This window comes from Haliotis asinina, chromosome 1 (genome assembly GCF_037392515.1).
Source record: "Haliotis asinina isolate JCU_RB_2024 chromosome 1, JCU_Hal_asi_v2, whole genome shotgun sequence".
Lineage (NCBI taxonomy): Eukaryota > Metazoa > Mollusca > Gastropoda > Lepetellida > Haliotidae > Haliotis > Haliotis asinina.
Window position 1 is genome coordinate 14539077 of NC_090280.1, and position 10106 is coordinate 14549182.

Here is a 10106-nt window from a genome sequence, read left to right on the forward strand (position 1 = left end):
GTGACTGATCCAATTTCATCCTATTTCTGTATTTTTTACCTCGTTAAGCGTTACCTCGCCTGGTGTAAGGCTCGATTTCGGTCATCCATAACTTCATACTTGTTGTACTGAATATGTAAACCTGAGTGATAAATTTGCACAATGTGTAAATTATCAATGCATTAATACAACCAGCGAAAATAACAGTTTTTTATGCTTTAGATAATGTTGTCCCTGTCTGGCCTGAAAACCAATCTCATGTTTGAAATAAACCACCCATTCATACGAAAATTTCATATTCGCTATCTGTGTTGAATTGTATAAACAGTGTCGAAGTGAGCTGAACGTGTTTAATACTGATAGATCTGTCGTCACTGTTAGCAATATAGTCAGTTCGAGAACAATCGGGTTTTTTTCGGTCATTGTTGGATCAGCTGTTTGAAAAACAAATGACGATTGGTAGCGTGCTATAACCCCGACCTAGCTTGTCACAAAGCCTAAGGGCACTGGCACGGAAAGAGACGAGTGGTGACAAATGATCCAGCTGCTAAGCAGGTGTCGATCGCTGACAGTGTGGAGAGAAGGGCGCGATACTGGAGATTTAGAAGTCCGCAGTCAATGTACGCGTAACGTCGTTTTCTTTCCAAACAATAACTAAACGCGTGGAATCAACGACAAATTCAACACCACAGTGAGCCCAGTATGGTTTCGCTTTGAGGGGACGAGGACATATCGCCGAAGGGAATCGAGTCATCCGTTTGTGCACAAAGTGACAAAGCTTTCTAAAACCCAGGTAAACATACTACTAATACTACTATGTACGAACAGAGACCATATAATAGATTATATGGTCTCTGGTACGAATCAAACTATATGTAGATATAATTAATTGGCTTGATTTCCGTCCAAGTGAGACTACAATAATATTTAAGCCTCGTCTAGAGTTTCAAATGATGAGCAAATGAACAAAGTAAGAGAAACACAAAGGGCGCTAACGTCAATGGACAAAATTTGGTTGAATAATGTTGGGCACGACTGAACAACAAACAGCGCTCTAATACGATTCTTTCGAACACGTCCTTGTCTCATGTTAGACTGAAGACCTTAGCTGAAGTTCACGGAGAAAACAAATAAATGGCTAGGCTTACACATGTTAACTTTGGTAAATGAGCGCCAGGGCCCACTTGCACAAAGCGATCTATGTTGGAGAATCGGAGTTACAATCATTGTAGCGTTCAGATCGCTTTGTGCAAGTGGGTCCACATTAGTTTGGAGAAAATGATGTGCCTAGGTGACCGTTCCTAATTTATGGCTGGGGTGGGGGTGGGGGTTGGAGTGGGGTGAGGGGTGGTGTGTGTGTGTGTGTGTGTGTGTGTGTGTGTGTGTGTGTTGGGGGGGGGGGGATTTTTATCGAGTTGCATGTACAATGTGTAACTTCTAAAAAGACTCAGTAATTTAAAGAAAGGTATTGATTCATCAAGGAAAAAAGATTTTTATTATAACAAGATTTTTATTGTAAAATTAATTTTTAAAGAGTAAATTTTAAAGAGTAAATACTACAGGGTATCAACATTACCTCAAATTAAATTTAATAAGGGGAGACAACTCTTGCCCAGGTTTACCTCAGGATAAATGCTTGTGTAGTCATGAAAATATCATGAAGGTTACACAACACCAAATGGTTTCCCATTGACTTCTATAGTAATCCTATATTTTTTTTATAAAAATATCCGCATGAAATCTCATAAAAGTAAGCGTATTTATGTCATCTATTTTAAAACTTGACGAAAAAAGCCAGAGTTGCATTTCTTTGCTGTTCAGTAAAGGATGAATTCTTTGTTTCTATTTTTTTGTAATTTATCAATATATTCAGATTTAATTTGTAGGTGATATGCTTTACAAACAATATTGCTGAGCAGTCACAATTAAATACTGCAGCAAGTCTTAAAGGAAGAATTCATTTTCCTTGAAATTAGAAGTGAATAATCAATATCACAAATATGATTTGTTTTAAAACAACAATACCTTTTACATTTGTGATTTCAAAAAGATTCAGTGATATAAAATAGTGGGGTTAGAGGAATCATTTTTAAATCAGTAATTCAAGTTTGTCTTGTCATATAATACATGAAAGATATCTCAAGACTGAATTTGTGATATCAGAAAATACATTTATCAGATATCATGAATTATTGATACCATAGAATAGGGAATGATATGATAGTATCTACGATCGCATGATAAAGAAATGGATAATTAATGCAAAAGTAATATGGTAACAGTTTAGTGTGTAAAAACACAAAATATACATGTTTAAAATACATGATGCAGGATGAGAGAGTCACACTAAACCCGGTGCGCCTAGTGGCAGCAAGAGTTGTATACTCCCCAGGGAGTTGAGACTGAAATACGATGTGCTGTTGAGATTGACATCCAGTGATCGAGGGAAAAAATACCAGCACCTTGAGCATGCACTAGTGCGTGGATATGTGCTCTATATAAATATCCTGTATCATAGTATACTACATCTGGCAACTTATTTCTTGATGTAAATGTGAAAAGTTTACACTAAACTTGAGCAAGCATGATCAAATTCATACTGATATTGGTTATATATTTCTTGGTGTAAAGGCTAAAAGTTTACAATGAATTTGAGCAAGCATGATTAAAGTCATACTGTATTTTGCAGTTTATTTCTTGATGTAAGTGATAAAGGTTTATACTAAATTTGAGCAAATATGATCAAAGTCTTACTGATATTGACAAAATATTTCTTGATGTAAACGCACAAAAACATCACGCTAAATTTGAGCAAGCGTGATCTGTTGTTACTGAAAGAAGTCAAGGTGCCAATACCATGATTTTTGTTTTTTATGTACAGGACGTGGATGTGGTCTCCTTGATGCTGTTAACATAAAGCTGAATGACGTGAGATTTCTACAACAGATAACTCAACTACTAATTCACCGCTCTCGTCATCGCCTCGGTGCATGTGTCCTGATGCCAGATAGCATATGACAGAAGACTAAATAGTTTTAGTTCACCAAAGAACTGGCTGTTGAAATAAGATCGCCATATTCCATGTATTGGAGTGAAGTATTCCAATTTAAGGAAAGATATTATTAATTTAAAGGAAAATGTAACAAGGTGATACAAAATCAAAAACTGCACATGGTGTAAACCCATATATCATGCATGTATTAATAATTTCAAAAAGGGTAGATTTAACTTATAAACACGCTGTTGCGGGTACAACTTGTACCATAGTCACTTATGTCTTGACAGCAATAATTGCTTTTCCATTTATTGGCCTCGGTTTTCTAGTAGCTGACCCTTTGGATGATCAATATTCAATAATGAGAGATCAATAGCAGATTATGACTTAGAATGTCCAAATGTTTCAGACAGTCAATCTTTTCAGTATCATATCTGCAGGGATGAACAAGCCCATCCAAACTGGTGGTGGAACACAGCTTTCCATCAGCACCAACCCGCATATATGGTTCATGCTTGGCCTTTCTCAGACAAATCCATTCGTTCAAGGGTTTTCCCTTGGGATTCCCTCAGTTCAAGGAATTAAAAGACACTAGGACATGCTAAGTGTCTACATGATTAATGTCTCTATTCAACTGATATCGTGTTGTATGTTTATGCTACTTTCTATGTATATGATTGTAGGTTAGTAATACTATTACTATTCTGCTGTATACTTTGGCTAGTCACTGGTTGTTGACCTAGGGTACGCTTCCATTAGCTAGACCTTACTGTGCTTGGTTAATACTGCCGTGATTCCTTGAACTCTCCTCGCCAACATAGATCGTCGTTGCCACCCCATTATTTCATTATGGCTTCGTCTGGGACTCAATATGTTGTGACCACCCTTGATGAGGAATTCTAAGACTGCTCTCCCCCAATTAGTCTTCCCCATAGGTTTTGGAGAATATTATGTCGCCTATCATTATTTTTCAAATGTCTCAGTATATAGGTTTACAATATGGCAGATTCGAGAAATCAAAACTGAAGTACAAATTCAGCACGCGAATTGCGGAGAAAACGTTTCACTTTTAGGCTACCAATCCTGTTTAAGCCCAGCCCACCGGATTTGTCCAGTAGAGTTAAATGGGCTTTGTTCGTAGCTGCGCAAACGTCACGCCTAGGAGATGGAAATACATTACGCATGTAGAATACAGATAAGGCTATGGAGATCGGGGCGGCGATACTCCTGATGCATGGCTTATATTCTTCTGACCTTCCCCTCCTCGTGGCACTAGGCTTTAAATTGGCTGTACGAAACAAAGATTTGACTATCTTGTGTCACTTGCAAGAGCTGCACTCGGACATGGGCGCAGAATTACAAGGTTACTTAGAAATTTACTGGCGATTACCACCTATTCTAAACATGGTAATTTGGCAGTCAATCACTGTTCAACAATCGGACAGAGTAGAACAGAGTTTTAAGGACGCTTCGCAGCTCATCCTTTATCAAGGGAACTTATATCCCTGTAAGGTTGCACTGCGATGTTGTGCTCTTTGTTCCGAGGAAATTTTTCCAATTCGAAATGACTGCAGCAATTGCTCCCCAATAACATTCTGTAAATGGTGCCGAAGAATCCAACATTCTGGGTGTGCGGCCACACTTTTGAAGAGTCCGCCTGGTCACACTGGAAGATTGGATACCTGGGGAAGAATGTGAACATTTCGATTTACCCAGTAATGACAGTTTGGAGGCTTTACTGGCAGGGGGTTCGCCACCCTGTCTAAATTATAAACAGTGTCCAGAATGCAAGGTTCCACACGAGAACCCATTCATTGGAGTGCCAGATGACACTGCTCCTATTCTTCATAAAATTCCAGTGCTTTTTCCACCCAGAGACATGTTGGATCGATTTGATGTGAGGACATTGATAAATTATTATCAACCCAAAAGAGTGGAGACAGATCATGAGGGATCATATGTTCGTCTCTTTTTGGACAGAGCAGCCTCACCGCCTGATCTGCCAGAGGGACCTGTCTTAGGAGAAGAATGGCCCCTTACTTAGCCAGGGCGGGGCACCAAAATAGGATACACGAGGAGTAGAGGATACAAGCTTGGTGTTGTAAAACTAGTGTAAATGTTCAAGAGGCCAAACAAGAATTTTTACCTGCTTTTCGATTTGTACTAATTTTAATATACATCTGCATCGGCTATGTTTACTCAGATACCGTTACAGGGTTATCGACTGATAAATGACTGTTTCGCTTCTCAGATAGGTACAATCACAGACAGATCCTATCTGAGACATTTACCTGTATTTTGATATTTTTAGTTTTCCTGTCCTCAGATATATAGGTACTTCATTGATATTTTGTATTGATATTGTATCATGTATGTGTATCTTAATCTTTACTATTGATCTTGATATGATGTTTATATGTGTATGATGAAACTTAAGCCATTTATCAGTCACATGGGACATGCTCTACAACAGGAGGGGCATGTATAACCAGGACATTTAGAGTTTAAAAGATATTTGACAAATATTTAAGGAAAATTTGAAGTCAAGTTAGGAAGGGTCAATGTTCTGGGAAAGTGCATTGACCAAGTAATCTAATTTTTATGGATTCACTTTATGGGAATGGCAATTTCTCTGAAGTGACATAAACTAGGACCTTGTGATTCTGCATGATTAGGCGGATGGACATTCGGATACTAATGGTCAGTTTGTAAATAAAAGGGACACACAAGGGTTCTGAAATAATTTGTTTAAGTATCTTCTGGCACCTATGAGTCGGAAATATTATCTAACATTTTGTCAGATATGTCAATGTTTGGTTAATGGATGGCTTAAAGTTGATTTGAAGATATTTAAAACTGGAAGAATTTGATGGTCCCAAATAAAGTCTCGGCAAGGGATTAATGAAAGTAACTGATTATTAAGATTGGGTATGAGTCATTTTTGTATGACGTAGGACATTATTTCGTGGGGAGGAGCCTAAATTGTCACGACTTCTATTTTGTTAGTTGTCCGGTGAGTGGTGCGCAATTTCTGAACCCCACCGTTGACTTGAGAGGTTCTCTCTGTATATTGAGAGAATGGCTCAGATGAACTTATAGTATCTGAAGTTGTGCAAGAAACCAACAAGTTCTTCCAGGACGTTGTAAACTAAAGTTGTGTGTAGACCACAAACTAGGAAATATCTGAGGACCTTTGTTTGTGAAAAATCATTCCAAAAATAAAAGGACTTGAACGCCATACTGGACTTATCCTTGAGTATACCGTCTGACTACATCATCCCCAGACAAAGAGTGGAGGAAATACAGATTGCCAAGGGAGAAGGGTATAACACCCCGACACCCTCAGGTAACACTATTTACCATTACATTCTTCTTCTTACACGTATGTGAATGGTATTTAATTGTGATGTATTGATTGTATCGGATGCATTTGTCATGATTATGTATTTGGTCTTCTTAATGGCTGTCTAATCATAAATAGTAGATGCAGATGGGCTGTCCTCATGTTTTAATACTTAATGTGATGTATGTGAATCTATGTGTATCATTCATGCATTGTTCAATCATGTTTGATTAAATGTACTCATGTGTTAGCTGTTGTGCAGTTATTCTAATATTCCAAGTTTGGAATATATACCTTCCTCATGAATCTGATTACAAATTTATATAGAGCTGCTTGGCCGCAATCAGACTCTGCGCTTTGAAATGCCATGTAAGCTGACATAGGGGTTTGTGTGACTAGCTGATACCCTGAAGTATATTGCTTCTTGAATAGTGCTGTTCTCTGATAACTACCACTGCCAATTATTCTAGACACACTATTTAGACGCACGCTTTTACAGTTTATCTTATGCACTATTCTGTTGTATACTTTGGCAAGTCAACGGTCGTTGACCTAGGGTACACCTCCATTAGCTAGACCTTGCTGTGCTTTGTTGATACTAATGTGACTATTCACGATTATTCCTTGAATCACTTGTAATACTCCTAGCCGTGATCGTTATCCATATTTGTAAACCCTTGGATTCATTATCGAGACCCGATATGTTGTATCTACCCTTGATGAGGAGTTCTACAACTGGTCACCTCCAAATAGTATTCCCTACATGTTCTGGGGCAAATTATGTCGACCCTCGTTACTTTTCAAATGTCTCTGTACACATGTATATAATATGGGAGACTCAAGAAACCAAATTCGAGTACAAGTTCAGACCACGAGTTGCGAACATACCATTTCACCTTAAGGCCACCCTATGGTCTGTTTATGTCCAGTCCACCAGATTTGTCCGACAGAATAAAAAGGTCTGGTTGCATCTGTTTGTAGAGTAATATAGCTTTGAGCCAAACGGTCTATATAATTGGTTACATCCGTGATTAGTAGGCTGGACCCTTGATGATGGAAAATGGTATCAATCATGTAAAGAGCTTCGACAATGTAGTTAGTGATCCTTTATTTCATCAATATTTGTTTAATCAGTAATATTTAAAAGCGGGATGCTTTAATTGGAAACTATGTTACTGAACATAATTAAGAACATTATACTGATTGTGATATAGTATATATAGTATATAGGATATAGTATATAGGATATATCACTGATTGTGATATAGTATATATAGTATATAGGATATAGTATATGGGATATAGGATATCGTATAAAGGATATAGGATATAGGTTGTAGCATATAGTATATAGGATATAGTATACAGGATATAGTATATAGTATATAGCATATAGGATATAGGATATAGGTGTTTTGATTTGCCTGAAAAAGGAACATGTTCAAGAATCCCAACTTTTGAGGTTTGACTTGGGCTTCATGCATCTTTGAATTTCAATCAGTAATGTTTGAAGGTTATTTGCTATAACATGTTTGTAACACTTCTCAGATAGGTACATGTATAGCCTGAGACAGATCCCATGTGAAACATTGTTGTTAGTCCAAAAATTGAGTCCAAAAACAAAGGAGGACTTGAAACTTACAATCTGAGTTTGCACCACTTTTCATCTGATCCAGTCATTTGAGAAAATTGGATGCAGTTTTTTTGCAACCCACAGACATAATAACAGGTCACGTGTACAAGCATCACACCTGCCTCTCTGTGTAATTACATAATGTGACAGAGACAGAAGTTTCGTGCATGAGCCATTTATGGTGTATAGCCTGACAGATGATAAGTTCAAATTGCATGTGGTTAGTGATTGAAGTGGTGTGTGGCATGTCGTTATTAGCAGACAGGCAGGCAGACACATTCAATACAACAGACATTGAGTTTTGCCTGTGACAGAGACTGCTTATTACAATCAACGTTGTTATTTTATGTGTTTCCATGTTGTCAAGCTGTGCATTCTTTAACTACGATTTTAATATTTCTGTTGCTACACTTTGACAACTTGGTTTGTAAATCTGCCAACCTCCGAATAGCACGATGTGAAGAAAATAAGTAAAGGTATTTTTTTCGCTGCACACCCAAGATGTTTGCAATCACAGGAAACATCTTTCGTTCTCCAACTTCAGTCACAGCGATAATAATATGTGTATTTATAATGCGCTGAACTCCACACATAAAGCATGATCAAAGCGCTACATTGAATGAATCCAAGCAAATATTTACAAAGCAAGGCAGAGGTTATGCTGGAACGATGGTGAAAAACAATCTGAGGAAATTTAAGCTATACATTGTAATATTTTCTGAAAAGATAAGTTTTCAGTGAACTTTTGAATGAGTTTTTGAGTTCAATCGGGGAGTTGATTCCATGACTGTGGAGCACCATAGCCGAATGAGCGAAATCCAAATGCCTGTAATTTCTGTCTGGGAACAATGAGAAGGTGTTGGTCTGTTGATCTTAACATTCTAGAAGGATTGTACTTGGTGACTAGCTCAACAAGGTAGTCTGGAGCTGTATGATGGTAGCACTGGTAGGCAAGACTCAGGACCTTGAATTCAACTCTGGCTCTAATTGGTAGCCAGTGCAGGGTTTCCTGGACATGTGTTATATGGATCCTTGTGGGAACTTTGCAGACAAGTCGTGCTGCAGAGTTTTGTACTTTTTGGAGTTTTGACAGAAGTTTTTCAGAAAGTCCATAAAATATGCTATTGCAGTAGTCAATCTTTGAAAGAACAAGCGATCGCACTAGGGCTTGAGCTGCTGGTGTAGTAAGGGAGCTTCTAATGCTGCTAATGTTTCGTAAATGGAAGTAACAGGATTTGCAAACTGTGTTTATATGAGCTTTCATAGAGAGATCAGAGTCCAGATGAAGCCCAAGATTTTTAACCGTTTTCGAAAATGGAATGACAATGTTGCAAACTGTGAGTGAGTTGGTCATCACATGACGAAGATTCTTCTTAGTGCCGACAAGCAGCGCCTCGGTCTTCGCCTCATTCAGTTTGAGCAAATTTGTCGTCATCCATGTCTTTACATCACCAGTACACTCTGACAGTCGCTCACACATTTGTTCTGCAGTGTTGGGATAGCATGAATCAGACAGCTGAGTGTCATCTGCGTAGAAGTGGTGGCTCACATCATGTGTACTGATTACATCTCCAAGATCTCTGGTGTAAAGTGTAAACAACACTGGTCCTAGAACGGATCCTTGTGGTACTCCACAGGATAATGGGGTTTTCTTAGATGAATGATTGTTTATGATAACTGACTGCTGTCGATCACTGAGGTAAGAAACAAACCAGGACAGTGCCACTCCAGTAACTCCAAATGAAATTTCAAGTTGTTTCAAAAGTGTATGGTGGTCAAGAGTGTCGAAAGCGGCTGACAGGTCAAGGAGTACAAGTAGGGCGATTTTTCCACTGTCAACCGAGCAGAGCAAATCATTCATAACACGAATGAGTGCCGTTTCCGTACTATGACGTGGTCTATAAGCAGACTGGAACTTTTCCATAAGTCCATGCGCTGTAAGATGAGAGTTGAGTCTCACTTTCACAGCCCTTTCCACAAGTTTGGATAGAAAGGGTAAGTTGGAGACGGGACGATAATTTTTCAAGTCGTTGGGATCAGATCCTGCTTTCTTGATCAATGGTCTGATGACTGCTTCCTTCAGGGGTGTAGGAACCGCACCTGAAGTTAAACTCAAATTTACCAGGTTAGTTATTGGAACAATGAGCACATCAAGA